Source organism: Amblyomma mixtum, chromosome 1 (genome assembly GCF_055824585.1).
Source record: "Amblyomma mixtum isolate Tamu chromosome 1, ASM5582458v1, whole genome shotgun sequence".
Classification (NCBI taxonomy): domain Eukaryota; kingdom Metazoa; phylum Arthropoda; class Arachnida; order Ixodida; family Ixodidae; genus Amblyomma; species Amblyomma mixtum.
Genome location: NC_143012.1, coordinates 194,242,841 through 194,258,412, shown reverse-complemented (window position 1 = coordinate 194,258,412; position 15,572 = coordinate 194,242,841).

The following is a 15,572-nucleotide window of genomic DNA, read 5'->3' as shown; positions in this document are numbered from 1 at the left end:
GTGAGGTCACCGCACGGTGATCACATGAGACCGCATCTTGCTAGCAGCAGTTCTGTCACCCGTACGCATCTAGATGACTGGAAGGCAGCGCGCGCAGTTTAAATGGACAAAAAACGGGCCGTAGATCCCCACACGATTTACCGCCACCGTAAAATAGAACAGCGGTGTTCGTAGCGCCCTCTACAAAGAAGGATGTGCGAAGTGGAAAGCAGCCAAATAATTTCGACCCTGGGAATTTTTTCCCCATCACCATCAGCCTGTATACGCCCACTGCAGGGCAAGGGCCTCTACCATATCTCTCCAACTAGCCCTGTCCTGTGCCAGCTGCGGCCACCCTATCAGCGCGAACTTCTTAATCCCTCTTGATTTCGACTAGGATGCCATTAACACAGTTTAGTTCTCTGTCTCACACCGTCTTCTTCCCGCCTCTTAACATCACGCTTACCACCTTCCTTATAATAGCTCGCTGCGTTGCCCCATATGTGAGCACCCTGCAGTAAGATATATGGCTGTTATAACTTTCTCTTCAGGGATATTGGTAAACTGTCATTGATTATCTGAGAGAAAATGGCAAATGAGCTCCACCTCATTCTTATTCTTCTTGTGATTTCACTCTCGTGGTCCGGATCTGCGTTCAGTGCCTGCCCTAAGTAGACGTATTCTCTTACCACTTCCAGCTCCTCGCTTCCAAGTGTAAACTGTTGTTCCCTTCCGAGACTGTTGAACATTACTTTGGTTTCATTTTTAGACCCACCGTTCTGGTACAGCCTGTCTAACACGCTAATCATATTTTGCAGTTCATTTCAGCAAGGCAGTGTCATCAGTGCTTCACTAAATCACAGTTTACTAAGGTATTCTCCATTAACTCTTATCCGCAACAGCTCTCAATCCAGGCCTCTGTATACATCTTGCAATCAGGCGGTGGATAGCAATGGCGAGATCGTGCCTCCCTGTCTGAAACCCTTCCTTTTCAGAATTTTATTGCTGATTTTATGGAGGGCTATGGTAGCTGTGCAGTTGGTATACATATCTTCCAGTATTTTCACATAAGACCCTTTCGCACTCTGATTCCGCAATGCCTGCATGACTGCTGAGGATTCGACTGAGTCAAGTGCTTTCTCGTAATCTATTGAGGCCAGATAATAGGCGTTTGTCGCGTCTCTCTTCGAAAAGAAAAAGAAATACGAAAAATTACAGCGGTGCACATGTCTGCTTAGGTGCAGTAATGTAATCGCGCCTGCCCCGCCGTGGTGGCTCAGTGGTTACGGCGCTCGGCTGCTGACCCGAAAGATGCGGGTTCAATCCCGGCCGCGGCAGCTGAATTTCTTGAAGGCGAAATTCTAGAGGCCCGTGTGCTGTGCGATGTCAGTGCACGTTAAAGGACCCCAGGTGGTCGAAATTTCCGGAGCCGTTCACTACGGCGTCTCTCATAGCCTCAGTCGCTTTGGGACGTTAAACCCCAATAAACCAACCAACCAATCGCGCCTACACGCGCGCTATCTGCTAGGCCAGTGCCGTCCATTGCGAGGGGGGGTTTCAGTGGGTGCCGTGTGATGGCGCTACGACTGCGCTCCATGCACGGAGGCCCGGAGAAAATTTACGCAAATCTGTAATTTAGATGCTCATAAATAATTACCCATGTACGCCTCAGTACATATTTCGAAGAAACATTTCTGAGACACCTTTGCATTCACCAGAATTCATTTCTTTTATTGAGTTCGTGCGGTCACGGCCCCGCCGCGGTGGCTCAGTGGTTACGGCGCTCGGCTGCTGGCCCGAAAGACGCGGGTTCGATCCCGGGCTCGGCGGCTGAATTTCGATGGAGGCGAAATTCTTGAGGCCCGTGTGCTGTGCGATGTCAGTGCACGTTAAAGAACCCCAGGTGGTCGAAATTTCCGGAGCCCTCCACTACGGCGCCCCTCATAGCCTGAGTCGCTTTGGGACGTTAAACCCCCATAAACCCATTTTCGGCTACTTCACTATCTCGAACATATTGCTCATGACATTGCACTCATTGTCTCTCAATATTTTATTTGTTTATTTATTTATTTGTGTATTTATTTATTTATTTATTTAAACATACTGCAGGCCCTTTTCGAGCCCAAGCAGAAGTGTTTAATATGCATCACTGATCAAACAGAATAAAAACAAAATTCAAAAATACAGAGATGTTCTCTGACCCAAACACAAAAAGAGTAGGAGGGCATTAAACAGAAAAGAAACAGATATTTGCCTATGCCTAGTTTCCCCCTCACCCCTTTTAGGCTACCTCCATGCTTTAGAGCATGCTCTATTCGCCCCATATTAAACTTTCTTAAGTAAGTTACCTTGCACTTAATGATTAGCTTTGAAAGCTCTGCCAGTTCTATTCTGTCTGTGGATTTGGATCCTTTCATGCTTTTCCGCTTCTTGACCAGATCTTTCGCCTCCTTAGAAAGCTTGTCGGTATCCTGTCTAACCCTCCTACCCCCTACTTCTACTGTGCATTCCGTAATGATAGCTGTGAGATTATCGTTTAAGGTCGTCGTCCTTAGTTAAAGCCACATATCTGCTCTCCAGCGATATCCTCCGTTCCTCTACTGTCCCTCTCACCGCTATCTCGTTAATAGGATTCCGCTTCACTAGTCTCTTCCATTCCCTCTTTAAGTTTAGGATAATTCGAAACTTACCATCCTGTGGTCCACTACTCTCCTTTCTGAGGACCTCCACATCATGCACGATGCCAGGGTAAGCGCACGGTACGAAGCCTATTTCATTTTTAGTCTCACCAGTGGGGCTCTTCCAAGCCCACTTCTTGTTCTTCCGTTGGTGAAGAAGAAATTTATTATCCGTAAACTATTTCTCTCTGCTCACTCTACTAACTACTGCCCCCTTCTATTCCTATAACCTATGCCATAGTCGCCTACTGCCTGGCCTCCAGCCTCCTCCTTGCCTACCTTGGTTTTGAAGTCGCCCATCAGTACAGTCTACTGTGTTGTTACTTTGCTCATTGCCGATTCCACGTATTCATAGAAGGTTTCGAAGATCTGGTCATTGTGGTTGAACGCAGGCGAGTAGGCCTGAACCGCCTTCATCTCGTACCTTTTATTAAGCCTAACTACGAGAAATTCCACCCTCTTATTAATACCATAGAATTTCGCTATGTTTCAAGCTCTTGACTGATGAGGAAACCCGCATCTTGTTATCGTCTGTCCTCTAATCCACGATAACAGAGCACATGCCCGCCCTTTAGCACTGAATGTGCCTCATCTCTCCTCCTAACCTCACTAAGCCCTATGACATCCCATTTAGTGCCTGCTTGTTCCTCGAACAGCACTGCTATAGACTATCCTCACTCTAAATGTTCTAGTGTTAAAAGTCAGGTTCAGTTTCCTTTGGCAGCCTGTCCGGAGCCAGAGATTCTTAGCACCCTGACCTGCGTCCATAGGTCGGCGGACTCACTCGAGCTCACTCAGGTTCATTTCAGATCATGATCTGAGTCATGAGTGAGTTCGGACTCACATTCAGATCATGATCTTAGTCGTGAGTGAGCCCCGACTCACATTCCGATCACGTTCCGAGCCCGGACTGACGTGTGTCCGGACTGACGTTCAGATCATGATCTGAGTTGTGAGTGCGCACTGGCATGCAGATCATGATTTGAGTCGCGAGTGAGTCTGGACTCACATTCAGATCATTTCGTGAGTCGTGAGTGCTGGCTCGCATTCAGATCATTCTGTGAGTCGTGAGTATGGGCTCACAATCATATCGTGGTCTGAGTCTTGGTCAGTCCGGTATAGTGTGGGCGTGTCAAATCAAATATGTCCGTGATGTGAGGTTGAAAAAAATTCGCTGTGGCTTAGTTTGGTTAAGCCCGGTAATTGCGAAAGCAATATCCGTACCTACGCCATGGTTCAGCTGGTAGTGTAGCTGGTGGTGGTGCTTGTGGTTAGACTTGTGGCGATGCATCTGTTATACAATCCAATCCAATCCAATGCAATCTAATGTAATCTAATATAATCTAATTTATTCTAATCCAATCCAGTCCAGTACAATCCAGTCCAGTCAGGCCGCCGTTCATGTGCATCGCCGTCGCACACGGACGGCGCAAGATCGCAAAGCAATGTTAAGCCGCTGGTGGTTGGCACAGCTACTGCTTTCTAGCGACGTGAGTCGAGCCTAATCTCTTCAGCGTAACGCCACAATCGCGCTCGTAGCGGAGAGCGCAGGAGTTAGGCGCCGGTGGTGGCACCGCCGCGGCTTGCGACGGCGCGAGTCGGTCGCCCTTCTCCTCGGCGTGACGTCACAAAGCACCTGTTGCGCTTCTAGCGGAGAGCGCAGGAGTTAGGCGCCGGTGGTGGCACCGCCGCGGCTTGCGACGGCGCGAGTCGGTCGCCCTTCTCTTCGGCGTGACGTCACAACACCTGTTACGCTCCTAGCGGAGAGCGCAGGAGTTAGGCGCCGGTGGTGGCACCGCCGTGGCTTGCGACGGCGCGAGTCGGTCGCCCTTCTCTTCGGCATGATGTCACACATGGCGTCACACAGAGGTCAACTAAAGGTCGACGGTGGCACCGCCGCGCCACGGCAAAGGCTGAAAGTGCAAGTAGTAAAGCTTTCGCTTTAAAATCCCATGATTCCAAGTGAATCTATGATGCCGATTGGGCCCGAGTTTATAACGTTCATAAGCGCGAGTTTCCTGTGCACTCGTAGTACTGAATACGCTTTCGGTAGCGATTATGATGTAGAGCAATTTCATTGTTTCGTGATATGTAATTTTTGTGGCTTCTGCACTCTAGAACATTACTGAAGGGCGAGAAAAGTTTATTAGTCGCCGTCAGGGGCATAACCAGGGGGGGGGGGGTGCTTATGGGGCTTGAGCCCCCCCTCCCCACAAATAAAAAATTTTCGAACTGTCACCAGCCGCAGCATGGCCCACGTACATATCGCGACTTCTGCTATCATAGATTTTGTTTTTGCCTGGATCGTCTGTCCTTCTGTGTGTAAATTTTACTATCAGTTATTGCGCAAGATGTTTATTTCCCTTGTTTGACGCATTACATATAGTGACCTTTGCTTAGACACGTAGATTTAATGGAGACATACGTGTATTTAAATATCTTGACGCGAGGTTTTGTAGATACACGCAGTGACTTTGTTTCCAGTGACACTTTGTTGTCCTTTATCAAACTGTATCTTCGCACTTCTAAGGTACATTTTGCAAACTCCTCGTTTATGCAAGTGATCGCTGTTGCGACTAAAATTTCGGCGTGATTACTCGCAATACATGACCTTTAACAGCTGCTGCTGCGCAGTACACTGAAACAAAGGACAGCGTCATTGAGATTTTTTCCTAGCCGTTGCATATGTACAAAAATGTTAAGGTTCTTGAACGATAAAGATTGATTAATATATTTGTCCTCTACTTGCTCATTTCATGACCTTTAATACGTTTTCATATTAGCGCCATGCACTGCTTTGCTAGTTTCAGACTGAGATAGTTCTAGACATCGTGTGATATTTTCTTTACTTATTTAATAAGCAAAAAGTTGGAAGCATTGGTGTCAGTTATGTTGCCGCGATTTTTATGACATACGAATATATTCTTTTATTTGAAAAAATGCATATTTCACTTGTCTAGACAGTGTGTAGGGTTATCTAACACACAGTGGCATTGTCAGCGGTAATGCCGTTACTATTCTTCTGTTTGGTCCCTCCACAAATTCTATGAGGAGGCCACGCTGCAACATGAGCCCCCCCTCCCCGAACAAAATTTCTGGCTACGCCACTGGTCGCAGCACTTGGTCTCGTTGGATATTAGCTGTGGCTTGCTGTATCGCGATTGTTCTAGTTATTTTGCTGTTTTTTAATTGGTTGCAGAACACATGCAGTGGCCTTAGATCTTTACATGCTGCGAGCAGCAGCTACAGGCCTCTCAGCTAGGCCTGGCTAAAAGTTAGCTGCAGTTAAGTGCTCATCGCATCACCGTGTTTTAACATTTTGTGTGCATTTCAGGCGCTTAACTGAGGCCGTTCGGCGTAAAAACGATTCAGCTGTCAGATGTGCGAGCTTATAGGGTCCTGTGTCAAGGTGAGAATGGGTGAGTCATGAGTTGGATTGTACGAGTGAGCCCAAATGAGTAAAGCGTAGATGAGTCGAGTTGAAATGGCCGGGCCGAAGTGAGCCGTGAGCTGAGATGAGTGAGTGAGCCTGATGAGTCGTGAGTCTGAGCGAGACGTGAGTCGCTAGGGTGGTTGACCCCTGTTCACTGGTGAGTCTGAGTGAGCACAAGTAAGTTGTGAGACTAAATGAGTTTGAGTGAGCCTGGACCTCTGTGAGTGTGAGTTTGAGTGAGCCTGTAGGTTGACCAAACTTTTATGAGTCAGCCCGAGTGAGCACTCGGGATTTTGCCGAGGTATGCCTGCGTCACAGGTCAGACCGCCGCCTAGGCAGTTCCTCCGCTGTCGCTGGGGTTTGAGGGCTGAGAGTTGATTGGTTGAATCATATAGGAGGTTGTGGCCCAGTACTACACCAGGGCGGCAAATCCTGTTCTGGTGAGGGAGTGCGCTGCCAATTCTGGTCACCGAGACCCGGCCGCATCCCAGTCCTTGTTGTGCAATTCTATCGACACGCGGTGTTTTTGTTTATCCGGTGGTGAATTTCGCGCCACCGGGATTTCAACCCTGGTCCTCTTGCACGCAAAGTGGATGGCCTACCTCTACGCCATGTATATTGGGGATCTTCAACGTGCACTGATTAGAGGTTCCTGAGTAAAGGAAATGACGCAGTAAATGTCTCACTTCTCGGTGGATACCTCTACCGCGTCGTTAAAAAAAGAGGAAGATGGAAGTGAAAGAAGAGAGGAAGAGGTTACGTAGTGGAATTTCCCGGTATAATTCCCAGCACCTCAGGCATACCTTGGCACCATGAGAGGTGGCCCAACCACACTCACACTTACGGCCACTAACACTCACATCCATTCACTCACACGCGCACTCACGTCCACTCACAACCACTCACTCACACTCGCACTCATTACCACTCGCCCTCAGAAACATTCATCCACACTCGCACTAATTATCACTCGCCCTCACAACCACTCACCCACACTCGCACTCATGTCCACTCACACTCACAACCCACACACACGCCATGTCCACTCAAACTCACAACCACTCACTCACACTCACGACCGAGTCACATGTACTCGCACTCATAACTCGCACTCATGTCCACTCACACTCACAACCCACACACACGCCATGTCCACTCAAACTCACAACCACTCACTCACACTCACGACCACACTCGCACTCATAACCATTCACTCATGCTCATGTCCACTCACTCGCATTCATGTTCACTCACTGTTCCCTTGTTTGCTGACAACAGAGGGGGTGAAAGATTTACGGCAGCGGCCAACTGCGCTCGTTGCTCGCTTGTGTCGCACAGATGTGGTGCTGAGCCGCCCGGGTCTCTGCCGTGCTCTTTGACCAATTTTCACAGTTTCGATGCTCGAAGGAAGTGGTCACTTATCACGCATATTCCAATCCCGAACCAATGTTACGCGCGTGTGCTCCACGCTTGATGCTGAGACGATGAGTGCCTGTTTAGCGTCAGCAGCTATGATGCTTTGACACATTTTGAACGGTGCCTAAGTAAAAATAACGAGTTTGCCTTGACGATAGTCTTGGGCGGTATCTAAGTGCCAATTTTTGGTCTATCTTGACAATGACATGTCCGTGAGTCTGCATGAACACATTGGAGGCAAGGGACTAATGTATACATACTTTGCGCGGCGTGGGAATTGGAGAGTGATCTTAAAAACATCGAGTGAATTCCTCACGAAAATGCGAATTGGCTGGAATGCGCCCAAAGTACAGAATTGCACAGCGGAAAAACGATGCTAAGGGGAGCGGCCATGATCAATTCCTTTACAATAAACAGCCCCTTGGGCTTACTTTGGGGCATAGTTAAGAGCAGGACTGGCTCCGCCTGGCCAGACCAGGTATGAGTGACCGACCTGTGGGCATGCCTGCCGTACAGCACGTTGTCTGCGGTAAACCTAATCCCTCTGTAAGAGGCTTCAGAAACTAGCGCGGTGTTTTCGCTTGAGGCCGGTGCCTGCCGAGACCACACGCGCATATGCGCGGGCAAAGGACGGGCTAACACTGCGCCAATTACTCGTAGTCCGCTACGTCGTGAGTAAAGGACGCGTCGTTCTTGAAAGAATACGTGTGTTGCTAACTTGTGAGCCATTTTGTAGTGCCTACCCGTCTGAAACGGTAGGACGTTGCTGGGAAAAAGCCCTATCCAGAAGTAGAGGAAATTGTAGCACCCGGTTCAAAGGATTCCTCGAGACGTCCAGGTACTAGTGCGGGTAGAATTGCTGAAATTTGAGCATGCAAGGAGAAGTTATTGTACTAGCAGTATTGACCATTGAAAACAGGAAGACAAAACAAAGCCGCATTTCACAAGTCAATTCCACTCGCCCAGTGCCGAAGATTGGGCGCCACAGATAAGAAACACGCCTTGCACACATGCAGCGGTAGCTTGCATGCAGTTGACGACTCGCCAGGGCAGCCCACAGCAACCCAAATTGCCGGCGGCGTAGTTCCGCGTACATGATGCTGACGGGAACCTTTTCGCGACCCTAAAAAAAAGCGTTTTGGACGCCAGGAATTGCATGGGGCAGCTTAATCCTCAACTTTTTCCTGTTCTACGATCACATTCCAGTGTCCAACAGGCCGGCACCCTTCGGCCTATGAAAAGCTACTTGTCTGTGGAGGATGGCGGTTGAGGAGAATGACACGATCCTCTGACGCGCGTTCGACGCCGCGCCGTTGGCACATGCTCTGCACATAGCTACCTCTTGCCGATGCGCGTTCGATATAACGCTATCGTGCACTCCACACGCAACGCAGTCGCTCATTCGACGCGGCGTTTTCACCATTGGCGAGCTCCACTCCGGCTCTCCCACAGTCCCGGGCACAACATAGATTATATTGGGACCAACAAAAAAGAAACAAGAAAAATGTGTCCCAACACGCCCGGGCACAACAGCCGCACGTGAATTCGTCAACACAAATCGCTTACAGAACCGAAATCGCAATGCTGACACTACCCCCGCGCATCGATCGCCGCGTTTCTATTGACGCAAAAGGCGCCCGTGTACTGTGCGATGTCAGTGCACGTTAAGGATCCTCAGGTTGTCAAAACTATTCCGGAGCCCTCCACTACGGCCATACCCGCTTTCCTCCTTGCTCTCACGCCGTGGCTGAAGTGTGTACCAAGAAGTTAGGCAGTTACTGCTCGTTTCATTTCCTCAAAACAAATTTTCAATGGCGTTGTATTTATTCAGTTTTCCTGCGTATGCCATGCTTCCGCACCGTCCGCTGCTCTCGGCGTGGGCGGTATGCCAGGTAGCGTTGAATATTAGAATACTGTTATAAAACTCTTCTGTAAAACAGGTACAAAAAATTGGCAGAAGCTCAGCTTGGTTAAGCACGGAAATTGCGAAAGCAACTTCATCCGTTTCTTCAGCCCGCATCCGCCGTGTCTACCGTCGCTCTGCGCCGACGGTTGGTTGGTTGCGACTGAGAGAAGGATGAAAAGGAAAGAGCACGGGCCTGCCTACTGGCTCCAGCCGAGCCACCACCGCTGCCACGTGCAGATAGAAGAGAGTTGAAAGATATGAGGAAAGATAAACACCACTCATTAAACTTGGCCCTGCACTTGTAGATGCACCCGCGTCAAGCGTTATTGACCGGCGTGCTCGCCAGAATGCTGCATACGCACGTTGTTTAGCTAGCCGTTCTTCCCGTTCTTCGTCTGTTTCTTCGGCGCGGCGCCGTCGCTTGGCCGCAGCAGGTCATTCCAGCCTCGCCTTGTACACATCATCCGACATAGCGCACTCAGAGGAGCTCAGCTGCACCTCCCCCCCCCCCCCCCCCCCTCGTTTTATCCCGCTCCAGCGAGCGCCCTCTCTCGGCAGCGGCGCAGCTGGCGTGTAATGCTGTACTTACCTCCGCCATCGATGGCGCGAGCTGGGGCCCCGTCTCTCGGTCTGTCGTGACGTCACATGGTCACGTGACGCGCCGCTGTGTAAGGAGGCGCCACGACCATCGATGGCAGAAAAGTGCAAGCAGTATTGCTTTCGCAATAAAAGTTCAGAAATACTCGCACGAACCAATCATTTTTTTTCGGCCCAACATTTCGGGATCAACTCGGTCCGTTCTTCATGGGTGACGCTTTCCCTTTGTTACATATGCAGAGAGGGGTGTTCCCGGAGTCGTCCCTTTGTGAGCCGAATGTACCATTACTCGAAGTTACGCCTTTTGAAAGGATTGCGTTCCATGGCCAACATGCCGTAGAACGCACTTCTTCACTCGCTCACTTGTCACTGCACTCCTCACTTCTTCGTGGAACTCGCTCCTCCGCAGGCGATCTCGTGGTAGGCGCACTCGCAGTGCTCGGCGAAGGGGTTGCTTTCCTAGTTCAATTAACGCCGTTCCGGTGATGTCGACATCATTGTGTCGGGCGTAGCAGCACATTAAGCGAATGAACTATTCGGAGGCGAGACAAAATGGTAGGTCTACGCGACTGTTGTAACAACACTGAGCAGAGAGAGAGAGAGACGACTTTATTCACACCCACATGGGCCTCGGGGCAGGGGCTCAGCCAGAGGGAGGGTCTCCCCCTTGCCGGCCATGGGCGTCCGGAGGGGGGGGCAAGGGGGGGCGGCTGCACCCCCCTGGAAAATCACTCACTCTAACCGTGAGTGATGGCCGCACACCAGGGGCGGCGGTGCGCTCAGCAAAAAGAGTAAAAGCGGCCCCGCTTCCAGCTTTGGGTCACATCTGCGAAGTGCCGCGTCCGGGGACGCGTCGTTGCAGACATACAGCGGCACCGGCGAGCATGTGTTTCGAGGCGTCTTGAGATGGGTGCCTGTTTCTTTGATCTCTAGAGAGATAGCCACACGGAGGCAGACAGTGCACATTCCGGCCACCGATGAATTCTTCAGGAGGGAGGGACAGATCAGCCGTGTCCACCCCCGCTTTGTCGGGCTGCTCAAGGGCAAGCAGGCGATGAGTTGGCGCCACCGCCGCTCGCTGTCTCCTCCGATCCACGGGAGAGCGCAGTTCGGTAGAAGCGCCGCTTTCAGAATCTTCGGCAAAGGGGATTAGCAGTTGCTTTTGTTCACGGCGACGCAGTCTCCAGAGGCGCCCCCACACCAGCGTTCCTTGCATCTTCTCCGGAAACCAGCGCCTTTGGTCAAGGCAGCCCGATGGCGCCTGCCTGGCTCGCCTGGCTCGCCTGTCACCTCTGGCTGGGACTCAAATCCCAACAGCGCCCATGTACTGTGCGATGTCAGTGCATGGTAAAGAGACCCAGGTGGTCGACATTATCCGGAACTCTGTACTACTCCGTCCCTCATAGCCTGAGTCGTTTTGGGGCTCTGAACCCCATAAAAACACACAAAACAAATTTTCCGACCGGAGTGGCGAGTGTCCCTTCCCCTCGGAAGTCACGAGGCGTTCCTTTCACCCCCAAAGTGCGTATTCGGGGATACTGCGGCAAGTAGGCCCTTGCATGTGTGCGCGCCTCTGTGTTTGTGCTTCGGTATTTTTAGTGGCCGGTTGTCAACGAAGCTGAGAACAATCAAGACAGCGGACGAGAAAACGACGAGCGGCGAGTAGTGTGTGTGCAAATACTCGACTGTGCGGTTGCGCGAGCAAGATGGAGCGAGGTGTTTGAAGCTGCGAGCGTGCATTTATCTTGTAAATAAGTTTTCGTTGTATATATAGTCATTTTTTGTTTTCAACGTACGCATTCAACCGTTTTTTCAATCAATGTGTATATATTTTTAACACTACCAACCCCGAAGAACTCCATAGCCAGCTGTGTCTTGCGCGGTTCCGAATGATGGACATTCGGCGCTTCTTCAAGCGTCAGCGGTTGTCTGACGAAGCGTTATCCAAATGCGCCCCTGCAGATTCTGGTGTGATATGTGACAACGGTGTAGCATTTGAACAAAGTGATGCAAGCTTTTATCACCGGACAGTAGCTGATGTCGTCGACTCCATGGAAGGGACTCTGTCAACAGTGAGTTCAGGTAATGCAGCAGGCCGAGATGATTCCATTTCTCCTTTCTTGGGATTTAAGTCCGGATTTGACCAGAGCGATGCAACCTTTCATCACCGGACAGTAGCCGACTTCGTCGTCTCCATGGAAGGAACTTCACCAGCGAGCTCCGGTCACGCAGTAAGCCGAGACGATTCCCTTTCTCCTTGCTTGGGATCGAAGTCCGGAGACAACATCAAGAAAACAAATAACTTGCCTCAAGAATATGACTTAGGAGAGTTTCTAGGCAAAGCTAAACTCACTGGCATACCGGACTTTTTGAAGTTACGTCTTCTTACTAAGCCATGGTCGCCAAATGTTACATATGATTTTAAGAAGGATGTAACACCTGGAAAGAGGCCTTTTCGACATCAATGGCTGGGAGATTACGCCCCCTGGCTTGCGTACTCAGCGACAGCGAAAGGCGCTATTTGTCGTTTTTGCGTCATTTTTCCTCCACGTGTTCACCGGGGTACTCAAGGAAGTTTTATCGTGCGCGCTTTCAGTAACTACAGAAAAATGCACGAGGCGTGCAGGGATCACGTAAAATCCCAATGGCACCAGGAGGCAATGACGGCCTCACAGAACTTTATGGATGTGATGAAAGGCAAGCAGCTACCCGTTGTAGAGCAGCTGAACAGAGCACTGCACGCGCAAGTTGAAAGGAACCGTGAGAAACTATTTCCAATAGTTTCCACCATTGTCTTTTGCGCGACGCATGACTTGCCAATTCGCGGCAAGCAGTCCGATAGTGGAGTCTTCAATGATCTGCTTGACTTTCGTGTAGAAGCTGGAGATACTCTACTTCAGGAGCACTTCGCTTCTTCTGCTGGCAATGCCAAGTACACTTCTGTCCGCGTCCAGAACGAGATCATCACAATCTGTGGCGACATCCTGAAAGAGCAGATAGTTACCGAAGCTAACAAAGCGTTTGCTTTTTCCGTTCTTGCTGACGAAACTGCAGATATTTCAGGAAAAGAGCAGATGTCTATAGGCGTTCGCTTTATTGACAAGGCGGGAGCCGAAGTGTGCGTTCGAGAGCAGTTTTTGGGACTTGTAGAGCTGGAGCAATTAAACTCTGCTTGCATCGCCGCGGCAATCTTGAAGTTTTTGACGAATGTCGGGCTGATTCTTTCGAACCTCGTTGGACAGGGGTACGATGGATGCTCTACAATGGCTGGAAAAGAAGCTGGAGTGAACAAAATTATACAAAAACAGTTCCCGAAGGCACTATTTTTCCACTGTGCAAGTCACAAACTAAATCTCGTCATCAACGATCTGAACGACGTCTCTGAAATTCGAAACACAATTGGCATAATCAAACAAACCATAAACTTCTTCCGCGAGAGCGTACTCCGGAGAAAATTGGTGCCGAACATTCCGATGCTGTGTGAGACAAGATGGTCTGCAAAATATAAGTCTGTTAGGATCTTCTCTCAGCATTACGTGGCCATAGTTGAAGCACTCGAGGAGCTCGCGTCCACGGAATCATGCTCGAACGCTGCAACTAGACAACGAGCTCACATCCTCTACTGCGCAACAACAAGCTCATCTTTCATCGTCTGCTTGCACATTGTAGCGAAGTACAGCGCTCGGCTCGAACCAGTTACGAACATTCTGCAAGGTGTATTCATGGACTTCCATTCTGTGCATGACCACATCACTGAGCTGCAACGTATTTTTCGCGGCCACCGGACGAACGCTGTAGAGGAGTTCTCTAACATCATGAATGCAGCAAGGGAGGCAGCCAATCACTTAAATGTGGTGATATCTGTGCCAAGACAAGTCTCTCGTCAGGCCCACCGAGACAACTACGGGATTCAGTCGCCGGAGGAATACTACCGTGTGGCAATATATGTGCCGTACTTGGACTCCCTCACTGCTTCTTTAGCTCGGCGCTTTTCTGAAAGCAATGAGAGGAGCTTCAAACTTCTCCAGCTGCATCCATCAAAAATGAAGCACTTGAGCCGTGTTGAGTTCGCTGTTCTCGCCGAAGAACTCCAGTGCTTTTACGGCATCGACAACTTCAAGGAAGAGGCCATCTCTTGGTACGAGATGTGGTGCAACAAAACTGGGGACCCATCAGAAGTAACTTACTGCGAGCTTCTACATCAGGCCAAGACACTCTTCCCTGGTGTTGCAAAAGCCATTGAGGTGGCTCTGGCTTTGCCAGTTACTACCTGTACGGTCGAACGCTCCTTCAGTACAATGAGGAGAGTGAAAACGTGGCTACGCTCAACGATGACAAACGACAGACTGGACGGCCTTTGTATGATGAGTGTGCACCGAGAGCGTGTAATGAAGCACAGGAATGAATTTATCACCCGTGTCATCACGCAATTCGCCCAGAAAAATCCGAGGCGTCTACAGTTGCTGTTTACTGACTGACTGTCGTTGCGTGTTTGTGAACATATTGTGCTGGTCATCAATCCGGGTGTGTCGAGAACCCGTATGCAGCAAGACTGAGCACTCTTCTCCACGAAGTGATAGTATCTTTTTGCATTTTTATTAATTTTAATCGTTTCTTCGTTGATAAACTCCAATGTATCTCTCCTAGCCACGCTTTAATTTGCTGTTTGTAATTTTTCTTTCATGTGTGTATTTTACTTATTTATTTTATTTATTTATAAATAAATAAATTTACTCCGCAAATAGTGCCTTTTTGCTACGAACATAACCCCCCCCCCCCTCCGGCGCCAACAGCCAATGGGGCCCCCCCCCTGCAAAAAATTCTGCGGACGCCCTTGTTGCCGGCCCTCCTGCGCCGTGACCGCAGAGAAGGCCTTGGAGTAAGCCTCCTCCGCCAGGCGTAGGACCATCTTTTGTACATTCGCATTTGGGCTGCGGATGTACGGCTCCCAGGCAACTTGATCAAGGGCATCAGTCCGTTTAGCTCCCGGAGATTCGGGGCATTGCCAGATTAGATGATTTTGACTCAGAGGTACGTTGCAAAGATTGCAAGCCTCCTGGTCGCCTGTAAGCTCATTACGCAGAGTAACATAGGGGAAGAAGCGATTGGCCTGAATTTTTCGCCAGGCCCTACATACTGAGGGTGTTAGGGACCTATCTGGTGATGGATAGATCCTTCGGCCTAGTCTGGGAGTCTCAGAGAGCTCCTTGTAGGTCATGAGGGGGTCTTTGTCTCCGGGTAGCGTGGTCTCCACGGCCGCTCGGGTGTATACATCTCCAGCGAGACGATGCGCAGCGTCATTGCCTGGTAGACCCTCATGAGCTGGAACCCAGATGACTGAAACCTCCCGGTTTAGCGGGTGCTTCCTCAGTAGACTGGCCGCCTGCCTGGAAATTAGGCCTTTGCCGAAGTTCCTAACAGCCGCCTTAATGTCCGAGAGAATAGTTTTGGCTCTGGTACCTATACATGCTAGCGCTATCGCAGCCTCTTCAACTATTAAAGCGTTACGCGTATTAAGAACTACGCCCTAGATAGAGGACTATCTTGCTCTCCTCAGAAATCC